Raw genomic sequence first — 12,649 nt, 5'->3', positions numbered from 1 at the left:
TTTCGGACAAAATTTAAAATGCGTTTTTCTTCAAGTTGTGTTAACCTTAGGTGAACAAAGATGAAGACAACTTGCCTAAACATTAAGCAGCAATATTTTGATTCAATTTGATTTGCGAGTTTCCGCGCAAACTTATACTCCTAAAACGATATATTTTGTGTGTTTTAGTCAATAAAAAACGCCTAAATTATCGCTTCAATTGCTATCAAAACTATCAAAGTGAGCCTCTTACGTAATCCAACAAACTTAAGAAGGATAGAATCAAGAAGGGTAGAACCCTTTTCAACAAGTTTGACTTTCCCTTAGATATTTTCTCACTTCCTTCCAATATTTGTCCCCTATAAAGACTAGGTTGTCGAGATAAAAAATTATTGATTTTGTTTAGGTCTAAATGAAAATTAAACCTTTTCTATTCCGAATTGTTCAAGATACAGGTGCAGCAGTTTTGAGGATCGAAGTGACAAAATAAGCTTCTCTATGCTAACTAGATGCTTGGAGAATTGATTATATTACGTTTTTACTAAACAGCAATTTAAAATTTACCAAAAAATGAAAAAATATTCGAAGAATTAAACTCCATCAAAAACTTACATCTGCTAATGGGTAAGGCGTTTATTTCGCCTGCGTTATTGTCCTATCTGATGGTATGTTTCGAGTTTTTTGCGCTCAAATTTTCGCCCATGAGTCATGAAATCCTTATGCGTTGTTGGATTTTTTTCTGCCTTCATCGGCTATCGGCATCAAATTATCAAGAGAAAATTGTTTTAGGAAAAACAAGCCAATTTACTTATTCTTTTGCATAAAATATACTCCTGAACAAGAGTAATTTTGATAAGAAAGAATAGCCGTTTACTGAGGAAGTAGCACAGAGAGTTCCAGCCATAGTTTTAAAAAATTGTCAAAAAGTTTTTTCAAATTAGTGCTGTTTAATAAGTGCCTACCATAAATACGCGAGGGCAAATTGAAAATATATCAATCGTAGCAATCGAAAATATAACAATCGTTTTCTAAGGTTCGAAGGTTCAAATTCAGTATTTTTGGCGGACTTATCAGTGTTAGAAAACGACCGCGAGTTTTCACCTATCTAGGTCGTGTGTTCTCTCTGCTTTTCTTCAGCGAGTTTTAGAATCATTTCGCGTTCACTTTTATATGACGGCGGTTCGACTTATGGCGTTTTAAAAATAACTGAAGCCTATTACGTAAATAAAATGCAATTTAAATTCCCCAATAACGAAAGCGCAATTTTTTTAAAAAATTTTGCTTTTTTTTATTATTTACTTTTTTTTTGCATATGAAGTTTCAGCTAGTTTTGACCAGTTTTGGAAATTTTTAGTTTTCGTCTTAATTCGAGCGAATAAAGCGAGTGAGCAGGCTTACAATAGATTATTTTAATGGCTCGAAAGCTTACAAAAAGCTGAATTTAAAACGTAAAAACTGAGTTGAACTCTAGTGACGTTGTTTTTTTTAGTACTTTTGGCGCCTTTTTGAAAAAAAAACTACCCTAACTTTAAAAATTGTTTTTTTTTGTATTTTTTGATAAATTGTTCGGAACATTCTGTGCCACTGGCACAGTAACCGGCTATCCTTGTTTATTATACATTTTTAGACGTGGTTAAATTGACAGTTCAGCGTGGTTAATTTTTTCATAGTAGCGTTTTTGAAATATGAAAGTATTGGTGTGGTACTTGGAGTACTATTGAAAACTGTTTTTTAAAAAATGTTTCCTTGTTCGTTAACCATTTTCCATTTCTCACGGCTGTTTTGCACCCTTAATTCTGGAGTTCGAACACGGTTTGTTCGAACACGGTTTGTATGAAATTAATTTTTTTCGGAAAAAATTGAAATGCCGGACTTTTGTTTGTCTGCTTGTTTGTCGTTTTTTTCTCTATTTCCAAAGTATGGATATTTCTAGGTATACCACTATAACTGCAATTGACAGTCGTCCGATTGCTTCATCAATTTACGGACTCAGATTTTTACTAAACGTTTCACTGTTATTTTTACGCTTGCGATTAGCAAGCAATATCAAATCGGAATTTAGACTTTTTTCGGGTTAACAACTAGTTTAACAAAATCAATTGAATCCCTTAACCTGCTCTTCACCTGACATGCTCTTCAAATTCAAATTGAAAATTTAAATTTTAAATTTAACTACTGGCTGGGAACTAGTTACTACAAGGTTAATTGAAATTTGAAATTTATAAAGTTTTTTTTAACTAGTAAGTTTTTTTCGGCTTTACTGGTGTCTGCTCAATGATTGTTGGCCTGGTTTGCGCTTCGTAAGATTTGTTCAGTAGCTAATTTGAATTTCAGATGTCTTGTTAGCCTAGATTTCCTGTTTGGTAAAAACGGGTATTATGAAATTGTATGGGTGTTTTGTTTTATTTTTGACGCTTTCGAATATTTTAATACTTAATGTACTTTTTTTGAAAAAATTTTCCCTCAAAAATCCTTCTACCCATTTTCTAAACTTTTCACTGTTATTTTTACGCTTGCGATTAGCAAGCAATATTAAATCGGAATGTAGACTTTTTTCTGGTTAACAACTAGTTTAACAAAATCAATTGAATCAGTTAACCTGCTCTTCACCTGACATGCTCTTCAAATTCAAATTGAAAATTTAAATTTTAAATTTAACTACTGGCTGGGAACTAGTTACTACAGGGTTACTTGAAATTTATAAAGTTTTTTTTTAACTAGTAAGTTTTTTTCGGCTTAACTTGTGTCTGCTCAATGATTGTTGGCCTGGTTTGCAATCTACAGAATTGGAGATTTTGCTTTCAACGAATAGATTGGATTTGAAAACTGGCCTTCATAAGCACTTCTGCCCGATTAATTTTACGCAAGAAACTATGGCCTTCGGAATAGTAATTTTTGACCGTTTTTTTTTAATCTTTTTCAATTTTTCTCGAAAACCAACCTCTCAAAACTAAGATTTTTGGGTTCAATTGAGATAAAGGGCAGTGAGAATCACCCCTGCATTAGTGGGCAATCACAATTTTTTTGCACAAAAAGTTATCGTGCTCGGAAATGTCAAATGTTTTTGAGATTTTTTTTTCCAAACTTTATAATTTTAACCACAAAATACATTATCATATCTTAGATTTTGGGTTCAATCCAAAACAGGGTTGTGGGAAGCGTCTTTGCATACAAGATTACGCCCAAACTTTTTTGATGCAAAATAATGTGTTCAAAAAAGTCGAATTTTTGATTTTTTGGCCGTTTTTTGGCTTTGCCCTGCCAAACCTAGGTTTTTGGTTCAATCGAGATAACATATTGGGTGAGTCTCTCCTGAAGAAGCGGCTTTTGTCATGTTTTTTTTAAAAAAAAGAAAAGCTATGATTCTCGGAAATTTTAACTTTTCATTCTTTGACCGTTTTTTGGACTTTTCTCGATAACTATCCCGCTAAACCTGATATCAGAAGTATAATCGAGCCAACAGGTTGTTGGAAGCTCGCCTTTATGTTTTTTTCTCTCAGTTTCTTTTAGATGGTTTATGGCCTTCAAGAATGTGAAAGTTTTGAAAATTGGACTGTTTTTGGAAGTTTTTCTTACTCTTTCGAAAATAACCGTGCTATTTCTCAGGTTAGTTGTTCAATCGAGAAACCCAATTTTGGGAATCTTTTCAACTTTACCGTCCTTGAACTGCTGTTAGCAGAAAAAAAACTAATTTCAGAAATCAAGTTTTGAATTTTGACCGTTTTATAGAAATTTCATGAGATGAACAATTCAATCGAAAGAAGCGGTTGCGCGAACTTTTAGCGCAGAAGCGGCTACTCCTTTTTTCCTTCCTGCAGAAGCGCTGAATTTTTTGTAAGAAACAAATTAGGTCTTTAATGAAGTTGTTTTCTTTTTTGCATTTACATCAGTAGAGACCATCGTCCGAAAGTAATTATGGAGCAACGTCCAATTTTTGAAAATACGCATTTCATCAACTTTAAAAACTTTGTGAAATTTGTAATGGTGCAGTTAAGTTTTTCAAGCTCAAGTTCACTTTTTTTGCGGGTTGACGTTTGAAGTTCAGTTCATTTTTTTGTTAAAAGGAAGGCAGGTTGTTGGAAGCTCGCCTTTATGTTTTTTTCTCTCAGTTTCTTTTAGATGGTTTATGGCCTTCAAGAATGTGAAAGTTTTGAAAATTGGACTGTTTTTGGAAGTTTTTCTTACTCTTTCGAAAATAACCGTGCTATTTCTCAGGTTAGTTGTTCAATCGAGAAACCCAATTTTGGGAATCTTTTCAACTTTACCGTCCTTGAACTGCTGTTAGCAGAAAAAAAACTAATTTCAGAAATCAAGTTTTGAATTTTGACCGTTTTATAGAAATTTCATGAGATGAACAATTCAATCGAAAGAAGCGGTTGCGCGAACTTTTAGCGCAGAAGCGGCTACTCCTTTTTTCCTTCCTGCAGAAGCGCTGAATTTTTTGTAAGAAACAAATTAGGTCTTTAATGAAGTTGTTTTCTTTTTTGCATTTACATCAGTAGAGACCATCGTCCGAAAGTAATTATGGAGCAACGTCCAATTTTTGAAAATACGCATTTCATCAACTTTAAAAACTTTGTGAAATTTGTAATGGTGCAGTTAAGTTTTTCAAGCTCAAGTTCACTTTTTTTGCGGGTTGACGTTTGAAGTTCAGTTCATTTTTTTGTTAAAAGGAAGGCAAAGTCCACTAGCGAACAGAGCGAAAGCGTAAAACTCACAAAAAAAACGTGATAAATTTCTAGTTTTGAAATTGGAATTTAGTTTTCAGTTTTCCAGTGAAATAAAAATTTTACATATTGATCCAGTTTTTTTTAGATTAGGTCAATTTTTTCAAAATTTTTTTTATAGTGTAATAGTACGACTGTAATAATTCTTTTTTTTCCTAATAAAAGTAGCAAATATTGGTGCCACTTTTAGGACACCAATATTGGGCAACCCATGCCACCAAATTTAGTGGCATTTGGCGGCATGAGCTTGATATTCGTTAGGTAGTGAGTTTATACAGTTCATGATTTTTTATTCCTCAAATGAACCGTAAAAAGCTATTTGTTTCAAGCAACAGTACAATAATTACCCTTGCGATAGCAAAGGTTTTGCAATAGGGTTAGACTTTTTTCCCGCAAACAACTTTGTCCACAGGACTCGTCTGGAATCATCTCTACCTTGTTTCATAACGTATTCAAATATCTTAACGTTCCCGGTCAACTTAGCCTGGGGGTAACGAATATTTTTGGGACGGCACATGTCCTGGGTTCGAATCTGACCAGGACCGGTTTTTTTTTCAAATGAAAAATATTCTGTTTCAAAGAAATTGTCGGCCAATTATTTGTCTGCTTATCTTTTGTCGGCTTTGTTGTCACATCTTGAAGTTATTTTTTTTTCTGCGCGCATGTTTTACTGCTGTTTTCAGTGTTTGATTTACGCCTATAGTTTGTAATTTTACTTACCTTGATTTCGTATTTCCTTTGTTTTTTGTTCTGCTAAAAAAAATTCCTCGGCCCAAATTATTTCGCCTGATTTTTCATCGGCTTATTAACCTAATTTGTACAAATACCAATCGTATGTTTACCCATTTGTGTGTTCACCAATGGTTGTATGTTTACCAATCGGTTTGTTGAAATTTCATTTTTATTTGTTTGGGAAACTTTCACTTTTCGCAAAAATTTTAGTTTTTCTCAGAAACTTTTCCTGATTTTCAAAAATGGGTTTCAAGTGAAAGACCTCTTACTCATCTTTCTGCCTGTGTACTCCCTTAGAGTCTTTTTTACTTGAGCCCTCTGTCTACAGCCTTCGAAAAGTGTGGGGGAATATTTGAACCTTTTTTAAATTTTTTTTTTTTCATTTCCTCGAAAACTACTCCTCTCAAATATAAATTTTTGGTTTCAGTGAATTGAACTGTTTTGAAAAGCTCCCCTGCAGAAGTGGGTACGCCCAATTTTTTCTACATTTAAAGTTTAAAGTCTCTGGAAAACTAAACACCCAAATCTGATATTGTGGGTTCAATAAAATAACGAATAGTATAAAGCTCCTCTGCATAAGTGGAAACTATTAAAAAATTTCACGCAAGAATTTGTCGCCCTCTGAAAATCAGATTTTTGATTTTGTGACCGTTTTTTAATACTTTTTGAATATTCTCGAAAAATGCCCCGTCATACCTGAGATATTAGGTTCGATTCTCAAAATGGGTTGTTTCAAGCTCATTTTTGTGCGACTACTCCCAAATTTTTTTGACTCCTAAAGTTTTGGCCTTGGAAAACTAAAAATTTTCATTTTGTGACCGTTTTTTTTTAAAGTTATTGATTTTTCTCGAAAACTACCCTCCAAAATTTGAAATTTTGGATTCAGTTGAAACTACAGGTAGCCTGCATCCCCTCTGCCTAACGACTCTACCAATTTTTTCTACACAAAAAGCTATGATTCTCGGAAATGTCAAAGTTTTGATTTGTTGACTGTTTTTTGGTTTTTTTTTCGCGCTAACTATCGTGCCAAATCTGATATTAAACGCTCATCGAATGAACAGGTTGTTGAAAGTCTACCTTTATAATTGGCTATGCCCAGTTTAAGAAAAAATCTATGGCTTTCAAACAAGTCAAAGTTTTGAAACATTGACAGTTTTTTTTGGAAAATTATTGATTTTACGCGAAAACTACAAGGCCAATTCTCAGTTTTTCAATCGAGAAATTAGACTTTGCGAATATTCACTGCTTAAGCGGCCGTAACCTACTTTTTGCAGAAAAATTTTCTGGATTTTGGAAGTCTTTTGACAGTTGTTTCCAGGACTTTTGATCATTTTTTAGAATTTTTTTTTGAGTTTTCTAAAAATTTTCTCAAATCTGAGATGAAAAATTCCATTGCACGATCGGGTTGCAATAGTTAGTCATTCAAAAGCGAGGACTTCTTAGTTTTTTGTGAGAGAAAGGTTATTTCTTTGGGAAAATTGATTATCTCAAAATTTCTTACTCTTCTCACTTATTTTATTTAGTTGAGAAACAGCTAAGGTTTTAGGCAAAGTCCAGTTTTTGAAATCACATTTTCGTGCCATATCAGTATAGTAAAGTCATTCATTATCAATCACGTACCTCCAGCCTTAGCTGAGCCACTAGTTGTTTTTTATCGAGACATACGAAAATTTTGGTTCACTTAGTTTTTTCAACATCTAAAATTTTTTTCGACATGTTTTTTTTATGTTTGTGTTGCATTGCAAGTGGTGCGAAGCTCCGCTCGCCTCTGTGTAAAAGTTTTGTTCAGAAATTTATTTTCCTACTCAATTTATCTGGCTTTGCCTTATGCATAAGTTATTCATAATTTGGCTCCATGCTTTCCAATTGATTTTATGTAAAGTTAGTGCGGACGCCTTCAGTTTTGGCTCTATCTATATCTGGTGCCATTTTTGCTGCATAGCATTGGCAATTTCTTAGCATATGTAGCTACTTTTTTTCAAGGCTAGTGCTAGTAAATAGTTAAGTGTTAAAGAACCGCTCCGCCTCTGTATTCAAATTCAAATGTCGCGCAGTTGGTGTTCACCCAAGTTTTGTCGGCTTAGTGACCACTCGGTAAATGATACTAAAAACTTATTTTTTGCTGGTGGTTGTTTTTCTCGAATGGCGCATTCTAGTTCAAACTAAGCAAGTTAATGACCTTTTCGTCCTAAAAACTATCCATTATTAATTAATTGCCCAAAAATTTTTTAAGGAGTTTTTTTTATTTTTAAAAAAGTACTGTTTCTACGCTCAAGTACAGTATTACAAAATGTAGGATTTGCAGAGCTAACTTTCACTCTTCTCGAAGCATGAAATTCTAATCGTGCATGGTTCTGACAACTAGGTTGTGGAAGACAAGTTTGATGATACGCCAAGGGCCAGTTCGGTTGGCCAAATAAAATTTGTTTGATTATTTTTTTCTCTTCTTAAACTAAATAAATTTCAATTAAGTAAGATAGTTTTTGTCTGAAATGGAAAATGTCGAATTTTCATCCGAAACGCTTAAACCGCATGCAATGAGCTTCAAAATATTGGCGCTCATTTTATTTGGACAAACTTTTTGATAGCAACCCCTCGCTCGCCTGGGTATGGCTAAAATGTGATGTAAAAAGCATGAGGAGGGTTTGTCCGAAATTTAGCTATGTTGATTTTCAATTATGCCGTTAAAAAGAATGCCCAGAGGTTTCATATAGTCTACTTTTAATTTAGACGCACAATTCTGGATTAAATAGCTGTATAGAACAAGCTAGTTGGTTTCGATCATTTCGACAATATCTTAACAGAAACTCATTAGCAATTTGTAGCTAACGGGTGACTTTCGAGTGTTTGTTTTTAATCAGTGTTTGTTTTAAATCAATTTCGAAGTCAATTGGATCGTCGTGACTTTTTCCATGTAACCTATTGCCGATTAGAAACTAAGCGAGAGATCTACATACTGTAATTTTTGCGTTTGACATTTTAACCTTGCTCCTAATATTACAGGGTTGGGTTTATATTCAACGTGACAGCTGCAGGGTAAGTTCTCGTTCTATCTGTTTATTTTTCCTTTTTACCGAACAATTTTTGCTGTTTTGTTCTGAGGTAGCGTGTTTACCCTTGCAATGAGCAAGGGTATTGCACCCGAGCTTATGACTTCCCCCCCCCCCCCCCAAAAAAAACTTTCTCACAGGGTGATTTTGGTGCAATTGGTGATCATCTCCAAATTGTATTTTTTGTCAAGCACATGCCGTAATTTGAGCAAGCCTGGGCTCTTTTTCATTTTACCCATCTCACAACCATAAATTTTATGTTGCAACGAGGGTGATTTCAAGGTTAACTATGAGAAACAAAAATATTTGTCTCGTACTTGCATGACCTAATTGGTTTTCGTGCTAATTTCTGTAACAATCAGACAAGGTGAACTGAGTTTTTTTTTAAATCACAGGTGGGTAGGTAAGGAAAAAGCCCATGTCTCCATTGTTATTGCCCGTTTTTTAATTTGGTTCTTATATCTGATGTTTCAAACTTGAATTTTGTGTTTTTTCTATTGGGTTGGCTTAAAAGGTTTTGGCTTAGTGGCCTTAATTACGTGTTGCGTCATTTGATGAGCCAAATAGATTTCTTAGGCCTACATGCATTTCGAGGGGGCTATAAGCCACGCGCACCGGAGTTCCATAGATAAGAATCGATTATAATGGAAAATTGGTGTCTAAAATGTTGTCATTATTATCCATTATTGTTGCAAACTTAGACCACGAATCGATTATTTTTTTTTTCATTATAATCGACTATTTTCGTAAAAACAGAATCCATTAAAATCCATTATAATGGATTATAATCCATTTAAAATCCATTATAATTGATTATAATCCAATTAAAATCCATTAGAATTGATTATAACATTTTTTTTGCTAAATCATTTGCAAAACTTGCAGCCTTTCCGGGTTACTCATGGCCGCCTCGCAAACTAACACCCCCCCCCCCTCACTTTGCCCCCATCCGCATTTGCCCAAACCCCCTCCCCGCACCCCGCTCCCCTACTTTTATCCCTTCGCCCACCCCCATGTTTACGCCCAAACCCAACCCCCTAGTTTCAGTCCCCCCATATTGATATAAAAAATACTAGGACTATAAGTCATTTTTGATGGATAATAATCGATTCATTTTGTAATCTTATAGATACTGACTTTAAAATGTCAAAATAATCGATTATTATCCATGGAACTCCAGTGCAGAACATTTTTTTGGCTCAATGCTCAATGTTGTCTGGTCAAATATTGCCGGCACTGTTATCGCTTGTTAAATTTTTTGGTTCGATACTAACTTCACATTCAAAGTCTTGGTACACTCGAACTAATCTTTTGTCAATTTTTTTCCGTTTTTTTTTATTAGCCTCTTGATACGTAATCCGTGGAAAAGACCAAAAATTCGTTATACAAAAACCATTCTTGTAAGAAAAAATGATCGATACAAAAACCATTTTTGTTTAAAAAATGATCGCTACTCGGGCTAGGATTGTCCACAACTAATTTTTGATGACGGATGGTAGCATTTTGAAAAACTCTCTGAAAATTGAGGGTTCTAAGGTTGATGTCTACATACATACGCTAAGAGATCTGAATATTTACGACCATGAAAAACTAGTCTTTTTTGATGTCTTTTACGTTGATTAGTTTGAAAAAAAAAGCGCAATTGTTTATTTTTTTCCTTTGTACTAGCGAGAAAAAACTGTTTCCTCATAGAGTTTGCTCAAACTTGCCTTTTTAAAATTTTCTCAAGGTTGTAGATATAACTTGTAAACTAATGTAAACTGCTTCTTGAAAATTCAAATATTTTTTATGGATGGTTTTATTGTCGGCTGATTTATCATGTTACGTTTGTTTTGTATTGCTGCGCCTCTGTTTTAATCATTGTGCATCAAATTATGTTTTGGAATCATCTGAGTCTCTAAGGCTGAAAAAACAAAAAGCGTTCTTTATTGTACAGCTGATGACATAGAAAAAGTAACTACTTCCAAAAATATTGCTCGCACTTTTATGTTTCCAATCTTAAGTCGCGTCAAAAAGTAAATCAAGGATTTTTCAAACGTTTTTTGTGGACAAAAGGTGCGTTCTATGATTCATTTTTGTTTTCGGCTAATGGTTTTACATTTTAGCGGAGACTTAAATGAACCACCTGCTCTCATTATTTAGACTGTACTAAAATGAAAAACAGTTTTGCATTTCTTTTTGCATACAACGTTTATATGAAGAGCGGTTGCCTTACCATGCTCAAAAATAGACTAAAATAGCGTAGTTGGTGAAAAAAATGTTATTGAGCAACATAAAAACGCTCGTATTTGTACGTAGCTTTTAAGACAAAATTGTGCTCTACAAACCTATAAATTACATTAGTCTATTCAGGTAGACAGGAAACTTAACGTCGCTTTTTTAAAATCGACGAGACTTATTTTTCTATAACAGCTTATGAATTTAATTTGGTTAAAGTAAGGTGGGTGAATATCTCAGCATTCTCATATCTCGCTTTCGTAAATAATAAACTGATTAATTATGCTTCAGCTCGAGTGTACTTAATTACTACATCATCAAACTCGTATCACGCCATCAAATTCCAGCAAAGTCCCAGTCTTGGGATAAAAATTATCTTATCAGACATTATCTTTTTGCACCATTTTTATTTGCTCGGAAAGCAAAGAGACTGGAGTTCAATTCTCCTGCAGTATTCATTTGTTTTACTATATTCATGTTCCGTTATACAGTATGACGCATTGACTTATTGTAAATATTTACCTAGTATAACAATTTGTTCCGACTAGTGAGATCTATCAACATTTTCCTCCTCGACCTGGTACGAATTATCGACCTCATTGGACAGGCATTAGAAATAATTTGATCCTAATTAGCGGGACTGAGATTTTATTCATTGAGGCTCCTCATTGCCCATGGGAACAGAATTTCAAGTTTCATCAAAAAGTACCATTTTCTATTCACACTCATTTACGGAACGGGAGCTCGACCGTTAGTACTGAACATTTGAAAAGGCCAACATATCAGAAAGGCACAGGAAATTAAATGCGACTTTGAAACACTGTATCTGCACAGTTGGTGCCGCTTTGTTGTGCAAATAAAAAACACACATTCCCTTGTATACAGTTGAATTAATGAACATTTTTGCTGCGTGAGTTATTATCGCTATTTATCTGTATAGCAGAAATTCAACTGAAATTAATCGACATATGGCTCATTGACGTTTTATTATCAGCAGCCGCGTTGACAAAATCAATGCTTTTGACTATTGGAGTGGACAGAGATATTTGTTGATTCTCATTTTGACAGAAACAATCAATATCATCCATCACTCAACAAGCGAGAATTGATTGTCGTCTCGCTGGATAATGGAAGCGTCTGGAGATGCACATCCAGCAGCAGGCTCTTGCAAGGATGCTAGTGAAAAACAGGAAACATTGTAAGTTTTTCAAATGAAGGAGAATCGTTTGTTTAATTTGCTGTGTGACGATTACGAGTAAAAGGTTCAAGCTTCTTGGTTATCTTTACCCTTGTGATAAGCAAGGGTATTGCAATCGGTTACTAGACTTTGGGCACAGGACTCATCTCATGGACCCTGGACTCAATCATTCACTAGGCCTTTCTCTTGCAACAGAGATATTTTGAGCATGTTAGCATTTCAAATATACGGCCTATTCAAAATTTTTTTGTTATGTTGGTTGTAGTTTTACCAACTCGCTTTGTTAAAACTTCATTTTTTTCCTCGTTTTTTTTCGGTTTTTAGTAGGTTTCGGTATATTTTATATCAGCTTAGTGGCCCCATATTGCATCGTTTGATGAGCGAAAAAAATGTTTTTTGTGCATTTTGAGTTTTGAGGGGAATGAAATTTAACAATTTTGGCTTTGAGGGTTTCTGCTCAGACATTTTTCGTTTTTTTTTTACCGCCTGTTAAATTTTCCGATAGTAAATTATTACATTCTATTAAATAGTTTTTTTTTGAGTTTTTTAAGTTTTTTTGGCCATTTTTTTCGCGTATTGCATCGCAAGTGGTGCGAAGCTCAGCTTTCCCTCTGTGTTAATGATTATGCTTGTGATAAATTATAAGTTAAACGGCTGGAATACTATGTGCTGGTACAGTACTCTTTAGTATTGTTTTAGTACACTTGGTGTTGCTGTTTTTCTTGCAAAAATCAATAGCCGGTGGA

This window comes from Symsagittifera roscoffensis, chromosome 1 (assembly GCF_963678635.1).
Source record: "Symsagittifera roscoffensis chromosome 1, txSymRosc1.1, whole genome shotgun sequence".
Classification (NCBI taxonomy): Eukaryota; Metazoa; Xenacoelomorpha; order Acoela; family Convolutidae; genus Symsagittifera; species Symsagittifera roscoffensis.
Note: the sequence above shows the minus strand (reverse complement) of the source record.